Source organism: Indicator indicator, chromosome 11 (genome assembly GCF_027791375.1).
Source record: "Indicator indicator isolate 239-I01 chromosome 11, UM_Iind_1.1, whole genome shotgun sequence".
Lineage (NCBI taxonomy): Eukaryota > Metazoa > Chordata > Aves > Piciformes > Indicatoridae > Indicator > Indicator indicator.
Window position 1 is genome coordinate 22368655 of NC_072020.1, and position 27351 is coordinate 22396005.

General features: G+C 36.8%; 1 protein-coding gene across 6 annotated transcripts in view; it reads right to left on the reverse strand.

Moving 5' to 3' along the window:
* Positions 1-27351, reverse strand: part of DGKB (diacylglycerol kinase beta) — a 298275-nt gene that overhangs the window by 45642 nt on the left and 225282 nt on the right. The window lies entirely within an intron of this gene.

Genomic DNA, 27351 nt, shown 5'->3' on the forward strand with positions numbered 1-27351 from the left:
TCCATGGTGCAGATTATTTGCTGTAATGTCTAGCTGCATTTGTGGAGTTGGATGCTGTCCTTACAGAAGCAATAGTAAGATACACAGCGGCCAGGTTTTCTGTTTATGTTTGAGATAGTATTTCAAACAAGGCAGAGACCTGTCAAGCCCGCATCCTCAGCAATGTAGGTCAAGCTTTCACCAAAGTCCCAGACCCATCAATGTCTTAAACTGTGAAATACATCTTTAAGAAAATAACTTATGACTATTCATAACTTAAATCTCTAACAAAACGGAGGAAAACTCTTCTCCATAAAATGTAATTGGTGACCTCAGAAGAGTGCTAATACCTCAAATATAACTACCCCTCTTATGACTTCCCAAATCAATAATAATAACATTTGAATATGAAGTTAGACCTCCTAAATTCATTAGAAATGTCAGTGACAGTAAATTTTAAGGAGACCTCATACCCAAAGACATGAAAGCTCTTCAATAAACAGAAGAAAAAGTCCTTTAGCTGTGTCCCAAGAAGACCTAATGTATCTCCAGTGTAGAACAGGCATCCTCATTTGTTCAAGAAACCATCCATCTGCCCCCTCAGAATGAGATGTTCTTAAAACCACAAACATACAGCTTGGAGGAAGAATCCTTTTACTCAGGTTTAGGTGCTGATGAAAGAAATATTTCCAACTGTCCCTTTTTGTTCACAGAGACTGAAAATATTCTTTTATGTTTCAGGGATTTTTGGGTTATTTTCTTTTAATAAAATGAAATATATTCTTACTGCATCATGTGATTCCATGATCTGGGGACTGAAGAAAAACACCAAATGTCTTGAGAGCTGGCAGCTCTGAGAGTGTTACAAAACAAGCCCCTGAGCCAACTAGACTGAGAGATGTTGGCCTGGCACAGTTGCTATAGCATAACGATAAATGTTTAAGTTAAATGTCTATAGCACAAGGAAACTGCCTCTGACTTCAGATGTTTATGTAGAAACTCGATGAGGATAATAGCAGATGCCACAGTATACAGAGCTGTCATGCAAAAACACACTCCCAAGTTTCCCCAAAGTGGACATGGTGTAGCTCTGGTTCTGCTGGACAGTAAACATATCACACTAATCCAGCACAAAAATAAAGAAATATTAGCAACTGAAAGACTAAGTTTAGAAAAGACTGAATACAGAAGGCCACTGAATGACAGATGAATGGAAATAAGGTGTGCAATGAGGATGATTAAAAAAAGTACTTATAACATCATTGCCCATTAGCATACATTGTGCTGTGATAAAATTGGTTTATGTTTGATGATGTGGTCATTGTTCCTGCCATACCAGCTTCTGCAGGTTTCATTAAAATAAATGCCAACTACTCACAAAAGAAGCAATCTTTCAGAGGACCTACAGAAAGTACAGACAAGGCTAAAGTTGTATTTGTTCACAGGATCAAGGAACAGTCGACTATCAATTAGAGAAAATGTTTGTTGATTCACAATTTGAAGGAAAAACTGAACCTATGCAGATGGAGGTCATTGGGAATTGTTCTAATTAGCAAAGCGCAATAAGATAGATCATCTGTTTCTGCTTCCTCTCCCCTACTGTCCAAATATATCACATCAAGAACAGCTGCCAGGAAATAAATAAATAAATAAACCACGTGAGATAAAAGTGTTATGAAAACCAGCAAGCACCAACCGCAGCTTTTTCAGTCTCTGGAGCTGTGCCTCACTATGAATTCCTATCAAACACAGTCACGAACATCTCTCTGCACTAAAGTTTCACCACAAATGTGTATTAGAAGTTTATTCCTACAGATTTAATCTAGCTGTTGCTAAAATAATGAAAGAATATATATGTAATGAATACTACACACATCTATGCTTTCATGAGCCCATTAGAACCTTACGTAAGAAACATATTTCTCCAAGGCATTGTGATAGACCTACAATAGCAACCCCACCATTTCTTTACTCTTTTTCCTGAAATTGATACTAATTGAAGCAAAAAATGTCCATAAGCCCCAGTATAAATGGACATGTGACATGCTTCCACAGAAAAAAAATATTCTGCGCTATATTCATGATGTAATCACACTGCAAAACATCTCACACTGTATAAAAGCTACTGTTACAAAGGTGTGGATTTTGATACTTCACATCACACAGAAATATTGTTTATTATGGAAGAGAGGGAAAAAAAAAAGAAAACCTAGAGCTTACTTAGGAAAAAAAAATCCTAAATAAATAATTCATACTTGGATGAACTGAATTCTAGTCTTTTAGAAGGTGCCAACAGATGGTTTACATTTATAGAAAGTGCACTTGCTGACTTTGAAACAGAAATTAAAATTCATAAACTGTATCATTAGTTCTCCTTTGAAGCACCATTATGTTTATGATGAGGATTTGGATTTCCCCAGGTGAAGAGTCTTTAATCATAATTTTACTAAAGAAAAAGTGCAACATGTTACTTTTTAGCTGCTGTTTTATGTTTGCAGGTTTAAAGTTAAACTAATCTAATGATCAAAGGACAAACTGAGGAAAGTGGAAGCTGGACTAGGCTGATTTTCCCAACTATCACAAATTTCAAAGCAATTACAGAGTTTTCCCATTCCTGAAATGAAAGGCACTGTACCATCAGTCCTCATGCTATGGGTTCATAAACTGTGACTTCAGTTTATAATATTCTAGCTTCCACTGAGCACTGTATCCAACACAATAAGCATTGAGCTTGCAGCTCATGTAAAAGTGGGTATGTAGCTCTTCCCAGTTAATTTTAGTAACTCCCTAGAGCAAGCACAGCTAATATAATAGCCTGGTATTATTGCAACACTTCATTTTTTAGCTAGACTAAATGTTAGCACCTAACAGGGTTATGATTAAGGCTTATTTTACACCTATAAAATATAAAGTGATTAGCTTTCATTAAGTATTGTCATACATCTTTTTCCTTGCTCCATAGTAGATTTACTGTTTAATATCTATTTGTGATATAGCAGAGCAATACTCAGAGGTTCGGAAGAATCCCAGTAGATGGGAGAGGAGTTTGCTGCTGCAGGGTCAGGCATAGGGCAGAGGAATTCCCTTTTTCAGTAGAAGACTGTTGAATTTCACATCTAATTTAGTAAGTGAGTTTTGTTAAAAGAAAGTTGACAAAATAAGAACCATTAAGGAAAGACTCTTTGCATATTTTTTCCACAGCTCACATGCCTTAATAAGTTTGGCAGCGTTATATACTACTCCATGGTGATGCACCAGTTGAAATCAACAGTCACTTAGGAGTTGTGGGCAGATATGAACAGGCTTCCTACAGTTCAGCACTTAAAATGAAGCATCTAAATGAGATGTGCCTCCACATGGTCAACTTGTCCAAAAAGAAATTATGTGAAGGAGACAACAAGCACCACAGAGCAGCCTAAAATCAGTGCCAGCAGAACTCACAGCCCTTTCACATGCAGTAGATCTTTATAGTTTTTCCTCCACACTGCATCAGTGGCAAACTGAGGTCACCTGCACATCTACTTAAACACACTAAAAATCTAAACATTTCCCCTATTCAGTGTATTATGCATGTTTGATACTGAAATTAAGACAGGGGAAAAGCCAACCTGATTGCAACCAAGGCAAGTTTCCTTAATTCTGGTTGATACTGTGGGACTTGATCCATTTAAAGTCATGGTATAGAGATACAGTATATAATATAACATAAAGAGATAAATAGGTCATCAGTGTCTTATGAATAAATCTGAATAGAAATGGTGATCAATGTAACAACCATTTTTCATCTGAGAGAACAAAACACAACTTATTCTGTCAAAGAGCAAGCTGAATTTTGCTAATCCTTATATTCATACTATAGATTTATATTTAATCTATATGCTAGCTCCCTTCCAACCCAATCCATTCTATGATTTACCTCCAGCAACAAGCCCCAGGAGAGCACTATATGTTACACTCGGATCTGGACCAAGTCTTTCACTCTCCATCCTCCCCTGCACTATTCAAACAAACACATTTCCCCCCCGAAGGCTTAGTCTTATTCAGGCGAATTAGAGGGTCTATCGTTTAAACAACAAAAGACAAACAATCAACGTTGCTCTTATGGTAAATTGCTAAGATGTGAAAGAAAGCTACTTTATATGACCAGCTTAGGGACTGGTGAAAGCAAAACATAGCCTGGAGGAATACAGTTTTCTTAAGACTGTGTTTTGGTACTGAAAGCCAAAGGCAATGTATTCAATTAGAGGAAATGGTTATTTTCAATATATTTTATAACTACTACTGAATTCAAGCCTCCTATTGTTCTCTTGGGGTTTTTAGGCACTGGAGTCTTTGTAAACTAATAAAAAAGACATGCTATCATAAAAATGAGAATAGGCTGTGTCCCTTGATGGAAAATAATGGAGAAGCTCCCAGTTCAAACAGTTTGATAAGAAGCTCATTCACAAAGTCTTCAGAACAAAAATTTTTAAATTTATTTTTAGTCTATTAATATCTTCCATGACTAACAATATATACTAAATCAACAGCACATATGGTATGCTTTCAGTTACCTGCTCAATTTAAGTGGTTATCAAGAATATGTTTTGCACTGAAACAGTCCTTCCCACTTGTCCTTCCTCGTAGTGAGCCACATTGGTCTGAAAACATCTGGAAAGATATATCCCTTGTCTTGTCAGCTGGCCTCAGACACAAAATCAGTTTCCTTTGTGAGATACTTGAAAGATTAGGCTGCCATGTGCAGGCTGTCCTGTACCTAAGTGACTTAGCAGGTCTATTTGCATGGTGATATAAGGTGATATAAGCTGTTTCTCTCCTAGCAATGTCAGAATATGAATGCTTCCAAAGCTCTAGAGAATTTCACTGGGTTAGACTCAGGTCCATTATTAATATCTAATTTCCTGACTGATATTAGGAGCCTCATTAATACTCTGAAATTTGACCATTAATATCACATATTGGTTGTTAAGGAACTGGAAGTTTCTGATCCTTAAAATATTTTTTTTCCCTTAAGATTCAAGATGTATATTTTTATATATGGGATCTAAGTTTCCTGGAACTCAGAGAAAATTAGGTAGGTTAAATTCAAACAGTCTATTCATTGTTTGCTTGCAGAGAGGCTTATTCAAAACAAGAGATAATAAATTGATTAGGCTTTTTTGAACAACACCTGTAAATTACTGTGTTGGAAATCTGCCTATTACTAAAAAGGTTATGAATAACATAAATAATTTCACAGACAATCTGCCTCATGTAGCTGCTTATTCTATGTTTTATATTTTTTTTCATTTAATAAGGGGACAAAATAAGGGATGCTGCTGAATGATTCGATCTGCCATCTCTCGGATGCAAGCTCTTAGTCTCTCCTACTCCAAACAGTTAAAGACTTTTTTGAAGGAGTGAGCATAACTTTCCAGATGCAGACAAATAAGCTTGCAGATATTTCATTTGCCTAGTAGAAATGATATTCACACACATATCTCCACTGAAAAAATATGTAGTCTCTTACTTACTGCTATTACTACTCTGAAAGAATTTTTGAATGGTGAATGCTTCACAGGTATATTAGGTCTTATGTTTTTAAAGATTTCCTATGCTATTTTGCACAAATTATATACTGACACTACTTTAGAAAAAAGAGGGAGAAACTCATACCCACTTCCACATTCACATAATGCTGTTCCCATTACCGCAATCAGTCCTGAAGCACATCCTAACCTATATCAGGATTGCTAAATACATAGTCATCCCTGTAGGAACAATAATCACAGTGACTTTGGATATACCTGGGTCATACTTCCTAATTTCTATTAAAAAAGAAAAAAATATTTTCCACAGGATCACAGAGAATTGGCTGCTTTTAGAAACAAAAGAGAATCTCTTGACCTTTCTGTAGGAGAAAGAGATAACTCTAATGACATAGCCATCAAAACCATGTAGTCATTACCGAGGAGCTCTGCAACATATTGATCCACTGTCCAGTGAAGGCATGAGCAGATGCTCCATCTCCATCTAGCTATCTCAGCTACAGTTGCTTTAGGCCTCACCTGCTCCTTGTGGCCCGTGTTCAAAGCAGGGGTAGGTATGAACTACTGGGAGGACAGAAATTTTTGGGACAGTTGCTGGAAAACTATGCACCAGACTATCATGGCTGGATTCAGCTGAGTCTCTAACCTGGTTTACATCACATTGACTGCCACACAGAGAAATAACTCTGAATGATTTCAGCATCTGGGAGTCTTCATTTGGTATTCCTTTCAGAGAAGAGTCACGTGAATGTAAAAAAAAAAGTATTGACACATTAAGGAAACTGTTAGTGACAGTAGGAAGAAGGATTACTGCAGGAAAACCTTTCAGGCTTACTTTATTCACCTTAGACTGTCCTGTCACAGCTGCATTGGTGGGTGGGCTAGAGGCGTATCTTTTGTTTCATAGACTATGTCTGCAAATATTTCTGAAGGCAACATCCCTGTCAATAATTAATCCCAGTTCTTCATGACCATATCTGACTCTGAATAAAGGCATGACTATAATCCAATCTACTTCAAACATCTACATCAGGACCACAAGAGGTCTGCTCTGTTTAGGCAGACAGCTACTGGGTAGGTACTGTTGAAAGTTAGGTGTGATGTTCATAACAGCAGATTTCTATGCCAAGATTTGCAAGACCTAGGTTGTACAGATAAAGAAGTCTGTTTGTCAAGAAGTTAAGCATTAGCCTGACACTGTAGATGAATTCTGAGTCACACTATTAAATGAGTTTTGATAAAGTCTTTTCAACCTCATTAACAAACTAATTTTAAGGTGACTATGTATGTGTTTAAACATACATGCGGTCAGTAATCCCACAGAAATAGAGGAGACTACATAAGTCTGAACAACTCTGGCTTTATTATAACTAAACTTAAAAAAGTGGAAAAAAAGTCATTTTAAAGCTTAGCAGAAATCGCAAACAAGTTTATCCTTACTTTTTAAATAAAGAAGAAATAATATATGCAGCAGGATTTTGCCTGTAAGAAAAGATGTACTGTTGGTCCATACACTATTGAAAACAAAAGCCTGTTGCAAGGCTGTTTCTAAAACAGCTGAGAAACTTAAGGTGGATCTCTCTTTCTAATAACGACAACAATTTTTTTTTTCCTTTCTTTGTTCTTAAAGCAATTTCTCTAAGTAGGTTGATGATCTTTTAGATGTATAAGCAGAGTTTTCTGAGGGAGCTGTGTGAGTTTTCAAACAGTTGTTCAGAGACCTCTTTGCAGTTGCTAGTAAGATTGGCTCTTACCACTGTCATTCCCTTAACTATGTCTACTGACATTCCACTTTTGCCTTCAAACCAGATGTCATCCATTACAGAGAACATTCTCCCCACAGGTGCATTAGTGTCTCTGCATGCCAAAACAAATTCAGCAAGGAGCAGGAGATTTTAGAATGTATAGGTTTTTTTTTTAATTATTTACAATTTTCACCCATCTTTCAGTGAGCTTTCTGCACCCAAAACCCCACAACTGAGGGAAGAAGATTTGGAGACTATGTTCTGCATGCTATTGTGAAGATGAAGGATTTTAGTTTAAGAAAAAACTCAGCTTTGAATACTAATGATCTAGTAAATAAATGTTGTACAGACATATTTAGTACTGAAGCAGGGTAGGGGGAACCCAGTTTTGAAGACTAGACTTGGGTAAATCAGTGTAACTAAATTAGTTCAAGTAACCTGCAATATTAAACTTGTAATATGCTGCAATGCAGAGGATTTAAGCCTCCATTACAGTGACTGAGGCTGAACTTCAAGCCAAAAGTCCACTGAAGTGCTCTTGTATCAGTGTCTTAATACTGGGCTATCTCCTTAACAAGCATAACCATGGTCATAATTGTATAAAGGTGAATGGGACTGGGGTAGAAATTTTCATGTCAATTGTGATGTGCTGCTCCTCATGCTGCATTGTATCACTTACAACTCTCCAGCTTTCCACTAACTTGGATCCTGCCTCCCCGCAAAGTAAGCTGGGATCCGCATTTAAACAGCAACTCCTTTATAGTCACTTGTAGTTTATACTAAGAATGCTGTTGTGTGGGATAGTGAAAGCACTTGCAGTGCTGTTAAATCATACATTCAGCAATTCTTCCTGAGTAGAGGCCTATATATTCAGTGCTAATTACTGCTGACACTGCATGGATGCAGTTGCTGATGGCTGTGGTATTAGTATAAACAGTCCGTAATTAAAAGACCATGGCTCTTCCTATACAAACATTTTTCCTGAGTATCTCATGCAGTGACAGAGATTTCAAAATCTACTGGTATGTCAGGGAAAAATTGAAGGAACACCTCAGGTGAAAGCACAGTTTTCAGATGTTCTTAACTTTCAATTTACAACAGTATTCTAACTTTTGCATCTGGGAAATTTTAGTAGTAAATAATGTATTGCCTCTCTTCAAAAAATCCAGACAAAATATTAAGTTCTGCTTTTGCTATTCTTTCTTATAATGGGCTGCAAAATTGAGAATGCTACCAGTTTCAGGCAGTTAGAACATATCCCATAGCCATGAGACTTCTTTTCTCCCTCAAAGTAAAATTGTTACTGTTTTCCTTCTAGTTATTGAGTCTTTAAGTTTCACTCTGGTATTCTTCTGCAAGCAGAAGAGCCAAGAAACAGCCCTTTCTAACTGAAATCTGAGTTTTTGAGAAGACCTGGAGAGCTCAGTGCATACTACATATGGGGCAAAATAAAAGTCGGAGATGCCTCTTTCCCTTCTGTGAAGGGCAGAGAAGAGACAGCAGGTACTTCACTAATTCCAGATGACTGCTAAACCACCACATCAGTCTTCCTCTTGGTGTGAGAGAGCTCAGCTTTTATTGTTGCTTCAAGGACACTGAGAGATGACTTTCAAGATTTTACTATTGTTGAAAAAAGTGACAATATTTTTGTATTATAAAGGGACACATTAATCTCCTTTTATAAGGTGAACTTACTACATGCCACTCAGATATGCAAGTTCTATCCCTGGACTGGGGAAAAGTAATGTAAAAAGTTGCAGGAATGTACTTGGTTCTTAGAGGGGGGAAAAAGTGACAGTGTTCTGAGAGCCTTTCCTGCTCACAGTCTGTTAGGTTGGAGGGTTATTATTCTTAGAGCCAGGGGATGTGGACATCTGTCAGCTTGCTTCCCTCACATGTGCAGCAACTGTGTGTGGTCCCATAAATGAAACTATTAGCTATGCAGTTCTGTATTCATGTACCATTCTAAGCCTGCTGAACTCATGCCAAGTAGAAAGTATTTTGTTATGGGTGGGTGAAATGGGGATACATAAATACTCTAAGAAAATAAACAACTGCTTAAAAACAACTGTTTTTTCTACTGACCTCCTCTCCAAATTTTAAACTTGTTCTTTTAAAATGAAAGTATAAACTAACTTAACAGGTCTATTTTTAAAATGGAAGCTTGCTTTACAGCAGTATGCTCTACTGGATGATAATCACTGTATGAACAGCTGCTGTGGAAGGTCATGGAAGTCAAAGAAGAGGAAAAGTAGCCACTGACATAAGAAATTTAGTGATCCCAAGATGCAGTTGGTTTAATGCATAAAATCCACATTACTAAGAAGATTGCATTAATAAAGACTACTGGGAACCAATGTTTACATACAAAAGTTGTTACACCATTAAGGACTGGCTATTACGCTCAGTAAGTATCCTGTGATTGTACAGGTGTTTATGAAACACTTGTTGAGAGGTTGTCAGCTAATGCACGAGCACAAATATGCCAAATAACATCGAATTAAAAGCTTTGCTTTGTTTACTGGTTTAATTAACATTTCAGATTAGGGTAGCCTTCAAGATTACATTCAAAGCACAGAAACTGTAAACACACATATTTTACAGCATAAATCGTTCAGCACCACTATCATGCAAAGCCATCACAGCAATGTCCAAGCTGTATGTGACGCCTTTTGGGGTCATAACACACAGCGTGAAGCATTTTCTAATGAGTGGCAGAAACACACACTCATCTGCCTTCCTATTCCTGCCAAGATAACCTAGCTATGCCACTTCACATGCACTGCCACTTTTTTTGTTGCTAGATATGTAACACTGTCATCTACCACACTGTACAAGCAATATATGTTAGTTAAATGGATTTTTCTTTTTCAATTATCTAGCAACATTTTGTCAATTATCTAGCAGCTCGCATTGGTAAGACTTGTCACAAACTTCATAGATCTGTCAGATTCCTATAATGATGGAACATATGTTAAGAAGACCCCCAAATCCCTTAAAAAAAAAAAAAGAAAAAAAAATCAAACATATGGCCTAGACCAAAAAGACATTTAATGCATGTACAATGAAAGGAATCTAGTGATTTTTTGAATTCACTGGTCACAGTGTCACTCTCTCTTTGAAGTTGTTGCAAGTAGTTCCTCCACTTTTAAAGCTAAAAGGCCATCTTCTCTCCTATTAGCTTTTGTTTTAACAGTCCTTTTATTTCCCCAGCAGAACAAATCTTTTTCCATGAGCTAGCTGCCAAGTGAAATTTTCTTTAACTACCTCTCTCTCAAATCTACCCAAAGCCTTGATATTAGCCTCAAGAAACATCTGACAATTTGGGGATTTTTTTTTTTTCCCCCCAGATTTTGACAGGACATACTATTCAACACATTATTGAAGTTATTCAAAGTAGGTTTTAAAAAATCTTTTAGTTAGCCTGTAAAGAGTTACCTTTTTGAACACCAATGTACTAAACAGACATACTAGCAAATTGGCATAAGTAGCCTTACTGGAGTTTTGGAGGATGTTTTAAAGAGATAAGATAACATCAAACATACCCCTTTTTTTTTTTTTTACCTTCATTAGGTCAATAAAATATCTATTTTTTTTAAATAAAAATATTAACTCATATTCAGAAACATGGTATACATAAAGACAAGAATAATAGAATACAGTATGTGTTTTACACCGGTGATATCCTTTGACTCTGGCTGAGTCAAGTTAAAGTGAACTTGATCAAGACCTAGGACCTCTATTCATTCAAACAATCATCCTAACACCCACAAAACCTCTACTCCACAACAACAAACGAAACCTAATCTAGATTCAGACAAAGCCCTTTTGATCTCTGTCTTTTCTTGTACTTCCAACAAATTGCCACAAACTTTCTGACAGACGACTTCTTCATAATTCAACATAAAACACAAGACACGTTAAAACAATTCAGTAGAGCAGACAAAATTTCATAGAGGTACAGTCATGTGAGTAGGTAGTGTCTTAAAAATTATTACTGGACCAATGCAGTTCTGTACATCATGTCAGGTTTTCATTATTAGAATATGCCTGATGTAGGAAAAAGACAGATAGACCAGCAACATTCTGTGCACCTCAGGGCAGAGGGCCAACAGAAGCTGTTTAAGACTTCTTTGTCAAGGAGTATCAGTGAGAACAGAAAGAGATGCCCAGGCGGGAAAGCCCTGTCAGTCATTCACCTGCATTTGCTTTTCTCTATAAAGTATGAGGGGGAATAACATGCAAGAAATGTTACTGCAGTACTTTCTAGTTGGGATAACATATTGGGGATTTTCATATGCCATTCCACAATCTTTTTTGTTCATTTATTTATGCTAAACTGACTTTTTCAAATATACAAGATTCATAACTCTGAGACAAGCCTGTAGCAACACAATGGAATGCATTAGTAGGGGTCACCATTCAACACAGTAATCAGCAGATCACCTTCATTTCAAACACTATAAATATCATAAAATTATCATCACAGCAAACAAATTAGATTTGATGTTCATTGTACTTTCCTTCAAGAAGGAAAAAATTATTTCATAGATGTCCGAAGAAAGTAACCTCTTCATTCTTTTTGTTTTGATAGAGTGTAAGCAGAAAAGTGGTACAATTGAAAACCCCAAATGAAGAGTGAAACATAATTTAAAAAAATAAAAGTAATGCATTGCAGGTACCTATCATAATTTCTACCCTCTCCAGTGGGCTTCTGAAACCCAGAATTTTTCTCCTTTTTATATTAATAATTGGTTGACTCTCACTTTAAAATACAAGTTACATTAAGCTACTGCAAGGTAATACAGTAATATTTGCACCCAGATATAGCTTAGATACTCATCAGACCAAGTTTTATAAACCTGGACACGTATATAAACAGAATGACTAGTCCACAGTGATTTTTGAACTAATCTGTTCCTCAGTATACAAAAGAGTATTTTAAAATAAACATCTCATATATCCCCATGAATTGATATCTAAATAACTAGTTCCATACATTTTGATAACAGAGTGGCAATTTTATAGATGAAAAGCATTGCCAGTACATATGAGACTAACCAGAGATTTTCACCTGCAGAAAACAGTAGTTTTACAAATTGCCTCATGGAGTTACATTAATCAACTCCATCACCCCCAAATTAATTATACAGCAATTATTTTCTGATGTTTTAAATGTCTTCTGATTACGTCTTACTCAGTAATTCTCAAAGCGTCTACATCTTAATATGATTTCCGATGTTATAACAAAAATTGCTGATTGTTTCTTACTAACATAACTTTTTCATGCTCTAAAGACTTAACCATCCATTTTATCAGTTTTTTGATAATGGTTCTAAACATCCCCAAACTGGCAAAGAACATTTTAAACTGAATAAATTAGAAACCTTGAGTCATTAATAGTTTGGGGCTTTTTTTTCCACACTGCCAACAGAAAATAACCATCTATGAGAAGCTTTGGAAAATCTAAACATGAGGCCCTCTGCATCCAGAGAGCTTGTTGCCCTAATTTTTATAGGTATGCAAGCCTTTTGGAATGCAGAGGTCCTAAACGTTCAGTCACTTTCTCAGAACAAAATAAAATCGAAATTAAAAACACATGAAGCACGTAAATATGGAGATATGGGAAGACTTTAGGAATAACTGAGTATATACTTTTTCATATAAAGTCCAAATAAAAGGAGGTGAGGCCTTCTAGAAGACACAATGGGTGGGTATACTAAAGCCCTTTCCGGATTGTAAGTCCCCAGCAGAGAAGAAGTCTTATTTCTAAGACAGCAGAAGGAGACTCTGGGATAGGAGTGTTGGGTCAGCTAAGTCTACAGTCAAGTGTATAAGAAAGATGGAAATAAAACAAAAGACATATTAATTGCCCAAATTAGGGTCACATATACACAGTTATGAGATTGGACTTGTTAACCTTGCATTCAAGAATCAAACCCTTAGATTTTAGAAAATGAACTTTAGATCACAAATGAGACTCTGTAGACTGTAAATTCTAGGCAAGGCCTTGAGCAAACCAATCTAATTAGAACTGCTTTGAGCAGAGAGGTCTAGATGACCTTTAGAGGTCTCTTCCAACCTAAACTATCCTTTGGTTCTGTGATTCTTCAAGCAGGAAATGTCTATTTGATCTATATTTATAAAGCATCTAGTGTCCAAGACCTTCAGGTATTAGCAGAGAACAAATAAGTAATAACCACTAACTGCCAATTTGTTCATACAGTTCATAAAAAATAATACAAGGAATTGTTTAGTCAGCCTCAGATTACCTACTGGGCTCCAAAAAGTCTATTTATTATTCCTTTCCTGTATTCAAGAGTATATCAGACCCACGTTAAAAAAAAAATTAAAAAATTGTCTGATTTATTGCAAATTCACAGATACTCTAGTCCATATTTTCAAATTTTCTTACTGGTTGGCAGCCGAAGCCACTGTAAAAAAAAACACATGCAAGACTTTCTAATAAGATGAAAAGAAGTTTCTTAACTGAGTCTTCATTATAAAATAACACACAAAGTATTTATGAGCTCCATTGAGGATGTGTGAACCAGAAAAACAAACTTCTACTCAAACTCGTAATTTCATCTTTTCTGCAGCGCTACTTATTGTAAGTGTAAAGACATACAACTGAATACTAAGAAGGATGATGAGACAACTTCTGAGCCTTGCACAATGGATCTCTCAAATTGTTCAATTAGCCTCCTGTGGGTTTCTGCAGCACAGAACGCATTGCCAAAGGGACAACAAAGCCATCGTGGTATCTTTAAGCTGTGCCTTCGCAGTATCAGGGAAAGAAGCACAGCTAGAAAATATATTGCTTGCAGGAACCACCCACTGGTGCTATAGATAGTTAGCATGATTTAGTGCTATCAGAAATCACAACATATATGATAAATGGCAAAACTGTCCCTACTTAGATTTTACAATTACGTGTATAGCCCTGCTTTACTACTGTTTTTCTTATGTCCCATTTCAAGGACTTCTGGTGAGAATAAAAAAAAAACCTCCCACTGACATGTATGAAAGCTAAGCAGTGTGTTTGTAACCCTGTTGCCTGGAAATGGTAGGTCCAGAAATGGTTGGTGCTAAACTTTAAATAAAATTATAGAACTCTTTCAACCCTTCTACTCTCACTGTGTAAATGCGAAAGTATTGTAAATCTTGTTGACAGTTATTGCCATATCTATTGGCACACAGTCAGCAGCAGTCGGAAAAGTGTTGTGCAGCATAGCTAGTGCCCATTACCTGTCTCCCTATATTTTGTTACAATTTATTTTCACCCCAGCAGGCAGCACCTCACAATGCCATTAATTTGGTGGGCAGCTCACACTTTCCAATACAACCTACTTTACAATGTGCTCTTATAAACAGCCTGGTGGTTTACTGGCAATGCTTAAGAGTGTCAGGAGGGAGGAGACGATTTAAAGGCAGCAGGAAAAATGGAGCAGATGACACAGATGACGTGGTTCAGCTGAACCTTCTCTCCTTCAATTTGACTTATCATCAGCACAAGTGCAGAGTATCACCAGACTTCTGCTTAGTCTCTGTAAATATGTGATTGAAAAAAAAAAACCCTCTATTACCAAACAGTGCTTTTTGATGGTGTGGATGGACTCGTGCTTTTGTTGCACAGTATTCTACTAAGATTATATTTGCTAACAGATCATGGGTACTTACATGAAGAAAACAAATGCAAATTGATAATAACAGCAAATATGAAAAAAAGAAAGCAAACAACAAAAACCCCAAACCCCCTCTCTCCATTCAAAGTAATTAGGCATTAGCAAAATACTTGTCTGATTCCAATATGTTGTTATAGCTACACATACTAGAATGCTTTGGTTAACACAAATCTTTGCAGAGTGAGGGGAAAAAATGCAGAACAGAACAAATTCAGCTTTTTTAATGCAACAGACTGAACTTGACATTTTTGCTTTAATATATGCTTCTTTTCCTGCATGTCTGTCTCATACACAAACACCAATTTTCTCCTGTAAATTCCACTTCTATCTCTAACAAGTAATGCAAATAATGCAAGACCACCCAACCTGTGGTCTTACTTTCAGAACCTGTGGTCTTATTTCCAGAATATTTTACTTATTTTTCTAGTAATAATACTAATGAGCACATTAACTGAAGCTGTCTCTCCTGTTACTCAAAATTAAATTGCTGTCCATCTGACACCATTTGCAGATGCTTAAGGAACTTCAAATTTTCTATTAGCAAGTAACAGAAAAGTAGAATGGATCGGAGGACATGATTATGTGTTACAGCAGCCAAAATGATCTGCTAGGCTACTGGATTTTTATTTCTTTATCCTAAAGATTCAAGCATCTGGGTCAGGGTTAAATGAGCAAACAATCTCAGTAACAAGCTATCAGATGTTTCTAGGGAATATTTGTTTGCCATTAAACAAATTGAATATTGCAAAATGGCTCTTGCAGCTTTTTGTGCAGTGGTCACAATATAAAAACACGTTTGGCATAAGAAAATATTACTGGAAATCTAAACCATATATGCACATATCAAGTCACATTTAGGATTTGGGGGTGTGTGAGGAGTGGCAATCACTCACAACATTCACATGTGAAGAGAGCCTGAAAAGGTTAAAACTCTCACTCTTAAATTCATCCAAGCTTTTTACTTCACTTTGATAATTTTCCATGTGCTTGCAGTGTTTTCTAATAACAGCCCAATTCCTTAACTCACATAGGAATCTAAGTCACAATAATCATATGCATTCCTTTCCCCAAGAAAGGAAACACCTGTTGTAGTTAGTTAATTGCTGACTCTTTGTAAGCTTTTGGAAGAAAAGTAGCATTTACAAATAATTTATATATGAAAAACTTCAGAAGCAGAGAAACACATGAATTATAAAACCCATGTGAAACTCAAAAACTATGCTGAGACAGTAACAGATGTTTTCACTTTGTTAATTAAAGAAAAACTCTCTGTCAATGTACCATAAGAGAATATGGTTATTTTACAATGAAGATGGGGCTACTTTCTGTTCTCAGATGGGTTTAACGCTACTGCAATAATTCTTACGCATACCATATAGCAGTAGCAAAATACAAATTAAGTCCTACAAATACGAGAATGTATGCTTCTGTAAAAAAAAAAAAAAGTAAAAAAAAAAAAGTAAACATCTCTACATAAAAATGGAGAAGATGTATCCAACAAAGAATTTAAAAAAAATTCCATTTGTTTGTTATGGAATTCTTGCTAAAGTAAAGGAAAAGGCAGATATTTACGCGATTATGAACCCCCCCCAAAAAACCTATTAAACATATCTCCCTTTTTTTTTAATCATCTGAAACATTATTTTTCTCTCATCCACATTTCAGTATATAGAAAATGCAGAATTCTGCTCTAAACTATAGTACTTTGTTATTCACCACTATAAACCTGATAATACAAGTGAAATACAGCCAAAAAGGAGTCAGCTGTGTTAATGCTCTTAAACAAATATTTAAATTTTTCTCTGCCATGAGTAAAATGTGGATAACAACTACTCATCTGCTATCTTAGCAAACTCCCAAGCTCTAGACTGACCACAGCACAGTGTTGCCACTATGCTGGGTTGCCGAAACACAAAGCTACACTCAGAGCAAAGATCAACAGGGAGGAAAGACTCAAAGAAATAGTTCAGAAAAGGCAAACTTTAGCTTGTCCTGTCATGTACATTGGAGCTGATTATTACAAAGCTTTACATACTGTAAGGTGTAGTTTCAAGTGAAATAGATAAATACCAGCAAAGGTGTTGTGTTCAGTAGTAAAAATGGAACAAGAAAGAACCCTGGGTAAGCAGGTCTGTTTTGCTACAGTGAAAATTTGTACTTGTAACTAATTCTGCTGTGAGTAGGAAAAAAAAACCAAAAAACAAACCACAAAAAAGCCCCCACATAAAATTGAAAGATTTGTATCTTCCATTCACATCACTTATCATTTGCCACATCTGAAATAATGACCATCATACATGCAAGTGTTCACTTAGCTGGGTTAATAAGGTGCAAGAGTCATGAAGGGCTCCCAGGAAAGCAGAGTTAAGCACTAGGAGTACTGTGGGTGAGGTCATATGAGCCTTCTGCAGACACCTGCGCAGATGCATGCCACAGGACCTGCACAAGTTGTACATGAGGGTTTATCCCTTGTTCCTTTAACTTGAACCCTGCAGAGAAATGTGAGCTGCTCTAGGGATCCGGCTGAATACAGAAAGCTTAGCCACATCAGCAAGATGAGTCCCAGTAGAACACTGCATTAACACTGTTGGCACAGAACTGGTTTGATTATTTGCTACATTGGAGGTGTACCCTAAAACAGTATGTCTCACTGCTTAACATGCCATCCCTCCCACCTTCACCTTGTTCTCTGCACAAACCAATTTACTGGGGCTTTTTTTATACAATAGCTAGAGTTAATTTCACCTTCTGCATTTAATGTCATAGGAGTTATACATGTAAATCCCTGTACTTAGAGATAAGATAGTCCTTTATGCCATTTTAATCAATCTTTGTCACTGGTATGTTACTTAATAGCTCTGTCTTCCTATAGAAAATGAGCAACTTAAGGAGAATGAAACTTTTCAAAGATACATTTTCCTTCTGGCAGTCTGTGAAATATACCATAATTATCCTCTTTCGATGAATAACGTTTGAAAGAAAATGAACATTCTGTGCACCAAAAGGTATAATACAATGACAATCTCAACTGCCTTGTAAATAAAAGGAAATTGTTTTTCTACTATGATCTATACTGCACAGAAACATATATACCTTCTTTATAAATATAAAACCAAATCAGGCTATCCAGTCATTTTTCAAGGTCCTACTGCTTCCTAATAACAATAAAACCAGCATTTCACAGCAACAATGAATTGTACTTATATTTCTAAAAGATTGAAACTGTGCTATGAATCACAGAATCACACAATGTTAGTGGCTGGAAAGGACCTCAAAACATCTAGTCCAAACCCTTGCCAGATCAGGATCACACAGGATCACACAGGATCACAGTAGGTCACATAGAAACACATCCAGGCGGGTTTTGAATGTCTCTGGTGAAGGAGACTCCACCTCTCTGGGCAGCCTCCTCCAATGCTCTGGAACCCTCACAGTGAAAAAGTTTTTACTTAAGTTGACGTGGAACCTCCTATGCTCCAGCTGGCACCTGTTGTCCCTTGTCTGATCACTGGACATCACTGAGAGGAGCCTGGGTCCATCCTCCTGACACTTGCCTTTCATATATTTGTCCTCTAGGCTTATGTGAGTAAGCCTTTTGTTGAACACTACCTCTTGAATAATAAAGGCACTCTAAAGATTGCCACTGGGAGGTGGGGGCCAAAAAGGGGAAAACGCTCTTTTTACAGCATAATGAAATCATGACCAGCTCGCGTTCTCTTACTAGGAAAACTGTGTGGTCTTTAACAGCTTGGTAACATGAACCCTTTCAGATCTTACAAAATAATGGATGCAACTCACAATTTAACTAAGGAGCTAGGACAAAGCCCCATTTACTCCATCATTCCAGAGAATGTGCACGTGTACTAAAAATAAGGAGTTGAAGCTGCACAATCTTCAGTAGCTAGTATGGAATAAAGGTATTTAAATACCAACCTGTCCCTCATAAGGTCATCTAAAAGGTTATAAGTTAGGAAAATTACCTACAGCGCCATCACTTTGTCATGTTGAGTACTTGACTATCTTTCTTGCCTTTACATCACATGAAAACTCAAAACTCATTGCTTAAAGTAAAACAAACCTATAGGAATTAGTTAATGTGGAAAAACCATTACATTCCTTCCTTTCACCCTCATGAAACCACTGCCTCCACAGAGATAAGATACTAATGATTAGAGGGATGACTTAAAACAGAACTACTGTATAAGTAGAAGTAACTTCTCAGTTGCATCCTGCCTTAGGCAGGTCCTGGATTTGCAGGAACAGGTGCTTCAACAAGGATTCTCTGCCTTTGTTCAATTTGCAGCCTCACCAAACCAGAGATCAACCCCTCACACACTGGTGAGCTACACCATGTAGCTGCCCTTGGTGAGAGCAACTCTCACTTGCCTATTGAGCTCTTGTACTTGAGAAGAGCAAAATGCCCAGAATGGTGGCCAAATACTGCTGTTCAGCAGATAGAAGCAGTAATGCACAATGGCTGAGTGCTGCAACACAAATGCACACAAAAGAAACAATATTCAGCGCACCATGAAGACTTTAAAAGGTGCAGTCCAAACTACAGATGGTGCAGTATGTAGCACCACTGAACGCTACCCTATTTTCCAACACTGATATATCATAACCCTCAAAACAGGTGTTCCCCTGCTCCAGTCCTCAGCATAGAGTCAAGGAATGCTTTGGGTTGGAAGGGACCACCATAGGTCATCTAGTCCAATGCCCCTGCAGTAATCAGGGACATCCTTCATTAGATCAGGTTGCCCAGAGCCCTGTTGAACCTGACCTTGAGTATCTCCAAGGATGGAGCCTTAGCTACCTCCCTGAGCAATCTGTTCTGGTGTTCCACTACCCTCATGGTAAGGAACTTCCTCCTAATATCCAACCTAAATTTACTCTTCTCTAATGTAAAATTTCCCCTCATCCTATCACCACAGGCCTTTGTAAACAGTCCCTTTCCAACCTTCTTGTATGTTCCCTTCAGGTACACAAAGGCTGCTATTAGGCCTCCCTGGAGACTTCTCTTCTCCAGGCTGAACAACCACAGCTCCCTCAGCCTGTCCTCTGAAAACTATACTCCAAGCAGGACTTGCAGACACTGGAAAGACAGATCTTCTGCCGCGATGCTCTCGGCTCAGTAGTGACTACCATGGTCATGATTAATGCGGGCCACGTCAGCACCAGATCTGTAGAAGAGAGCATGGTTCAGCTCAACAAGGTTTATCTAGCAGAGCAGCACCTGGTTCCCCTCCCCTGCACCAAAGACTGTCCATGTGTTTAATGAGCTGTTGCCACATGAAGAACATACAGAAATTTACCTCACCACTTAGTCAGCTGGAAGCAAGGTGTCTAACCTGGCCCCTTTCTTAGGCTCCACTTAATTGGAGAAAGAGTTGCCTTCAGTGAGCATTTTATTCTGCCTACATCTTAGACCCTTGTTTGAGCACAGGATAAACTTTTTTTTAGGTGATTCTATCAGCTGGCTTTGGGGTTGAAGGTAATGTAACCCTAACTTTAACAGACAAGGATTTCATTTACTGTAAACAATACACTCTAACGCTATTGTAACAAAAAATTCTGCACAAATCTGTGAAGTTTAGCTTAAAGCTTCATTTTGTGCTTTCAGATGTTCAGAATCACTATGAGGAAAATTAAGAATTTAAGATTCTTTTTTTCCCCCTAATGTTCAAACTTTGAAGAAGTATCTGGATCAGAAGGGTTAACTTTGCAATTTATTTAGGACATTTCTCTGCCTTCCTAGTTTCAACCAGGGACAGAAAATAAAATGCCACAAACCATGAAAAAAAGCTGCTATTTTAAGAGCAGTTAAAATTTAGGAATGAAACCAAAAAATTCAGACAAGGATAATTCTGTGTTATTTTCCAAGCAAAGAAATTCAGGTATATAACTAAATGAAATAGATTTCTCAGTGAAACAGTCAAAGCATTTTAGATTCACATAAGATTACAACTCATCATAGGCATGTTTCCTAAATTTACACCACTGAAAAAAAGTTCCACATGAGTTTTATAGCAGTTTATGTTGAAATAAAAATAATGGACATTTCTGAACTTCATATAATTAATATTTTGACATATATCATCAGTCCTATTTAAAAAGGCAGACAGGCATGCCTTTTTATTTTGTGAACTGAGAGACACAATCTGCTATAACCCTTTTAAATGTTACTTATTTTACTGCTTTTTTCAGGAAACTTGGGTTCTTACTTTTTCTGATCTGTGTTAGACAAGTTGCATGTCTTGGGTTGCTTTCATTAGGAAAAACACCAATGTTCGTTTTTCATTCTTCATACTTCTTCCTTACCATTACAGACACAAATCTTTTTCCTTAAATGCAGTAAGATTTGAACAGAAGGCAGTCTCTTTGCTTATCTAACAGTTTTATAGTCAGAGTTTGGCTGAGAAAGCTGTCTTCTTTGTCATTTTTTCCAAGAAATGCATCAACAGATTTTTCTATTACTGTGCTCAGTGCTTCCTCTTTTCTCAGGTTCACTGTTCTTTTTCTGTTATTTTCCACATAAATATAAATGTTTACGTGTATGACCCAGCAAAGTGCTTCCAACACACATGCCCTGCCTATATCTCTGTTTTGGATAGAGAAATATACCTTAGCTTGTGTAGTCAGCTCCTGAGAAACCCTGCAAACCACTTAAAATCCTTTCTCAAATATGAGTTTATACATCCCTGTTATCTGTTCTGGTGAGTTTGAGCCTAGTTCAGAACAGTGTGTAATTATTATTTCCTTTGATGTTTAACTGATTTAGTCACTGCTTCTGATTAGTTGACATACTTCTGCTTCCTTGAATTCTGAATACCAAATGTATTACTTCAAGTTCTTAAACTGCTAATTGTGATCAACTTAATTTACCTTTTACTTTCTTTCCTTCTCTAAAATAACACAGATCACTACCACACTGACCACTAAAATTGTTGTCACCACTATTTGCTTTCATCAAGCTATATATGCATATGCATGACAGTATCTAGTTAGGATTGCTGAGGCAGAAATTAAATTATTTTACTTATTTACTCTGTCTAAACAACATTGCTTCTCTAAGTCAAATTTCTTATTATAGACCAGATATGAAATAGCTATAATTAGTTATTTTTCTCTTTGGCAAAGAAACTGCAAGAAATCACCTGGCCAGAGTATAGTTTATAAAAGATCTCCATAAATTAAATTAGTCTGCTAGTCCACAAAGTTTCTAAGTTGTTTAGAGAACTTTTATCAAGAATGCCCTGGTGTGATGGTTTGAAACTGTCTTTTTAATTTTTATCTTGCAAAGTTCAAAACAGAGAAAGTGAAAGAGTGTAAATAAGTCACTATTGGGTGTAAGAAAGCAAAATAACGATTGTTCTAAACACTTCCATTGGATAGATAGAAATGTTTAAGAACTATTACCCAAAACAAAGTAGGCATTCTGCACATTCTGCATTCTGCAGTGGGGGCAGCTGCTGGGCTGTCTGGCTGCTGTTTTCTTCTCTTCTGGCTGAAGATAACACACTGACCTTGGCAGCTAAGTGAACAACTTTCTGCTCTAACTAATTCTGCTTTCTGTCCAAGGAGGGTCTGGGGGGGAAGCTCCTGGGAGAGGGAGGCCCCTTTGGGAAGGGTCCCCTTTGGGGGGAAGCAAAGGGAGATCGGTTGTGCTTTTCTGTTGATTGTATATATTTGTAAATGTTGTGAATTTTGTATATCTGTACATATTCATTGCATTTCTCTGCTTGTAAATACAGCCTTCATTTGCTTCCAGACTGGGCTAGCCTGGTTACTTGTTGGTGGGGGGGGGAATTTCAGCTCACACCACCACACTTTTTATTTTTGGCGCCCAACGTGGGGCGCCCACACGTGACTTGTGTGATAGCATTCATGGAAATGTCAATGGATCTGTCACGCCTGGATATAGGGATGCTTGTGATAAGATTCCCTCCCTCCCCTGTAAAGTGGAATTTTATACCTAATAAGAAAGGTACTTTCTCCTCTCTTACCATGCATAGATACTTTGAAGTATTTTAAGCTCTTGACAGTCTCTGCGTGTCACTGCAGTAAACTGTCTGTATACACATTCTTACACTTGTAAAACTTCTGCATTTCCATTCAGAAAGTCATAATGCAGTTATTAACAGATTTTTCTACACAGAGTTAGCAAATCATATAGGTAAGCTCAGTTTATGCCTAGGTGCTGTGACATGAATGCACATTGTCATGAATTAATCTACCAGTCTGGCACGTTGCTAAGAAATAGCTCACCACAGCTTATAACGAGCTGTGCAAATCAACTTGGTAAATATTTGGTTAAGTGTGAGTGTGGCTGGTGATGTACAAAATAAGTAGGAAGAAAGTATTGCACTGAAATATTTAGAGTCTAAAGGTTTAATGCATTAATAGTTCATATATATATATATAGTCCCCAGGAATGAGTCCATTGAGATGACTGGAACTACTCATGGAAAATCAAGTTACATATGTGTTTGCAATAAAGAAACCTTAAGAGATTAAGGGTCCTAACTGAATTTCAGCAATGAAAGCAAATCAAAACATAACAACATCCACCCCAAAGCAATCCTACTCCATTGAGTAAAAAGTTTACTACAGAGATTTTAAAAATAATTATTTCCTTTTTGCCATAAAAGGTTTGACAATTTTATTAAGTATCTCTACAAGGAAAAAAGTTTAATAGAACATAAGTGGCATATATTTCATGCAAGGTATGTTGCCATGATTCAACTTATGTTTTGGTTGTAATTTCCAAACAACAAGTAGCTCAGTTATTTACATTCAGCTTTCTCAATTCATACTTCAGTTTCTATGCAGTATGCTCATCTTCTGAAAGCACTGATTTTTGGCATTTTTCAGTGTCTGTGTATATCCAAATAAACATCCTGCCCAAATAGTGTTCAAGGATAGTTCACAGTTGCTTCTAAAATCTGTACTTAGGAAAAAAAAAAAAAACCAAAACAACAAAAAAGGGATGTATCTAGAAGATGTTAAAACAAAAAGATAAATTGAAACCTTGCCAAGTATCAGATTCATAAAGCCAAACCACTAATTAAATAATCTAGTTTCCTAAAGTGTCACATATATCTGTAGTTCTTAACCCATTTATTTTGTACAATAGAAATTATAAGGATAAATTAGATATTAAAATGAAATTAAAAAAAAAAAAATCAGATTTTTACCCTAATAACATTTGTTGAAAGACTCTCTATACTTCTGCACCAGAGCTGAAATGAAAACTGCAGTACTTTTTTTCTATTAACAAAGATTGGGACAATATTCAGTAAATTACAGCTAGATAAATTCTTTCCAATTAGTTAACCAGACAAATATATTTTGATATACTTGTTATATCAATATATTAAAGTTACTCATTAGATGCACATACCTATAGTCTATTACTGCCAAATTTTGGTTTTTTAGTGTACATGCACATCTCCTAATGAGAGAAGCAGGGAATGTATTTAAATCGAGCATATTTTAAATTGCTGCATTTCAATATAAAGTTTTACAGACTATCTACATATATTGCCCATGGCAGGGGGGTTGGAACTAGATGATCCTTGTGGTCCCTTCCAACCCTGACTGATTCTATGATTCAGATTTTTTCCATGCAGATGTCCATTTGATTGCTTAGACATCCAAACTGTGATCTAGCTATTGAATATGCAAAGATGGATAATGGGAAGGACAAAGAAAATGCAATCCTTTCTGCTCAAGCCTTAGTGGCAGCAGTAAAGAAAAACAAAAGAGTGGAATATACCTTCCCTGAATCACACAGTTATATAAGAAACCAAAAAATTTTAGCAGAACTGTGGTGGGTTGAAAATTCCCCCCAACACTAAATTGCCAGACCAGCTCAGTTGGAAGCAAATGAAGCTGTATTTACAAGCAAAACTACAATCTAAAATGAAATGTAATGAATATATACAAAATATACAATATTTACATACATTTACAGATATTTACAATTTGTAAACAGCACAACAACCCCCCTGGACAAACCAGGGGGGACTACTAAGAGCTTCCCCTTTTCTGTTCTCCCTCCCAACCCTTACATACTAGAGGAGAGCAAAGAGCAGAGGGTTGTTTATTAGTACCTAGCCACAACAAAGCAATGCAGCCAAGGTCAGGAAAGCCAGGAGAGGCACCAACCAGAGTGGAGGAAGCAAAAAGAGAGAAAGTTAGACTATACAGACCAACTTTATTACTAGTCTGTCCAATGGGATTGTTTAGGACTTATCATTATTTTCCTTTTTACACTCAATAGTGATTTATTTACATTCTACCACTTTCTGTTCAAGATCTGTGGAAAATTTTCTAGGCACAGCCTTAAAGTACCACACACAACTCTGATTCTTTTTCCTGCAGTGACGATCATGTTGAATGTACATGGCTCACGCTAGGTAAAGAAATCATAGTGCTTCAGAAGTGACAGGCAGATAGTTGTTTCCACAGTGTGTTGATTTATATTTATCAGAAGTGTTTAAAAAGCCTAGATATAAAATTGATTGGTTTCCATTATTCAGTAATAATCTTGAAAACTGAGATGAAGAAGCACACTCTAACCTGAGAATCTTAGCAAAATTAAGGGACTATACAGCATAAAGCAGGAGTGGATCATAGGGTAAATCAGTTGGTTCTCAAATGTTCACACCACAGGCATTTTGGTGCTTTGTGTTGCTTTAACCTGCTTCCACGGACTGAACACCCAAATGGCAGTCGGAACACCTGCGCCCTTGCCCCAACTCTGTTTTAAAGTTTTCAGCCACAAGACTAGTCAGTGGGGTAAACTGGAATTCAATAAACACGGACAACTCAGAAAACCAAGAAGGTAAGTACTAAAATCATACTGGTAGAGGCAACCAACAATACTATCCATGTACTCAATGAGGAGACAGAGGTGCTCCATCTCACGATATTGCATAGTCAGTCTCTACTTTGAATTTGCCTTTTTGGATGAAGCTGCTTCCATCCACAGTGCATATAAAGTGATTAGAAACTATGAGCATTCTGACAGGCACTGTAGGATCTTCTGTCCAGTCTTCAATATTTTTATTACTGTTTTATTTCCTCCTGTCCAGGAAAACGGAAATGGAGTGCAGCAATGGCTTTCTAATACACCAAAAATGGTCAGTAGTTTAAAATCACTGTTATGTATGTATCAAATGCACATTAACTTCAATAATTGAAAAGGTTGTAACATCTTACTTCACTGTCAAGGGTGCTGTCAAAAGGTGAAATCCCTGTCTCCCCATGTTCAGAAGCAGCACATAAAGAAAAGGTTTTGGCAAGTCCATTACCCCATACCCTGCCTCCATCTCTTGAACATCAGGACGTAATACAGTTTAGCAGCTGATAAGACTTTAGGTGACAGAGTGCATTGGCAAGTTACTTTCAGATGCTGATAACAAAAGTCAGATTACTAAAACACATAGAAAATCTGAGTTCTAGTACCTATTGCAACTTCCAAGCCATAGAAAACTACTTTATTCCTAAAATTCTGTCATCCAAAGAAACTAGCTAAAGTACAGCATGTATTAATTGAGGCAGAACTACTGACTTAAAAAGTACTGCTGATAAAATGTAAAAAAAAAAAAAAAAAGTCCAAAACTGGTAAAAGTATGACTGTAACATCAGATACTTAAAGTCCTGGTCTTTATTTGATGTGAATAAGGACGAGAAGCAGGAGGATAGTCAGTATAAAGAGATACTCTTTTTCATAGGAAAAAACCCCAACAAAGCACGAAACATTTTCAAAGCCTGTCTGTTCATCCCTTGGTGTGAACAGAATGGTATTTCAAAATCACTAGAACCTGTGATATGCAGCAATATTTTACAATGCACAGTATTCAGATTCCACAAAGTAGAGCAGAGATTACTATATATTATACATTTTGTCAGGAAGGTGTATGAACACTGAAAAGCTGGATCACACACATGCAAGCAAGCTTTAAAATACACATTCAAGAACTGCATACAGCATCACAGTATAGTAAGATAAAATGTATAGACAGCTTGCTGTTACTCTGAAATAATATTCCACAGCCCCTGGCCAAAGTTTGTTAGAAACAAGGCATGATTATGCCCAAGTTTTAGGCAGACCGACATGAAGCATTATAAATGCACAGTAAGCATTTTCTGACTCCAAAATCTCTAGGTGCTTCTTGACTGACTGTTGTAGTAGCAAACAGTGCCACATGGTGTGCTTAGTCTGCTTAACAGGTAACACCTTAGGCAGGCTTGCAAGTATAAAAACTAATTGTCAGCATGTCTTTGTTTATGAGACTTTACTCCAATGCTTCCCATCAGAAAAGCTAAATCCATAAGAAAAGAAATCGCTAAGAACTGTCTATGCTTTTCCTTGCAAGAGGCAATACAAGAGCAATTATACAACTGAGT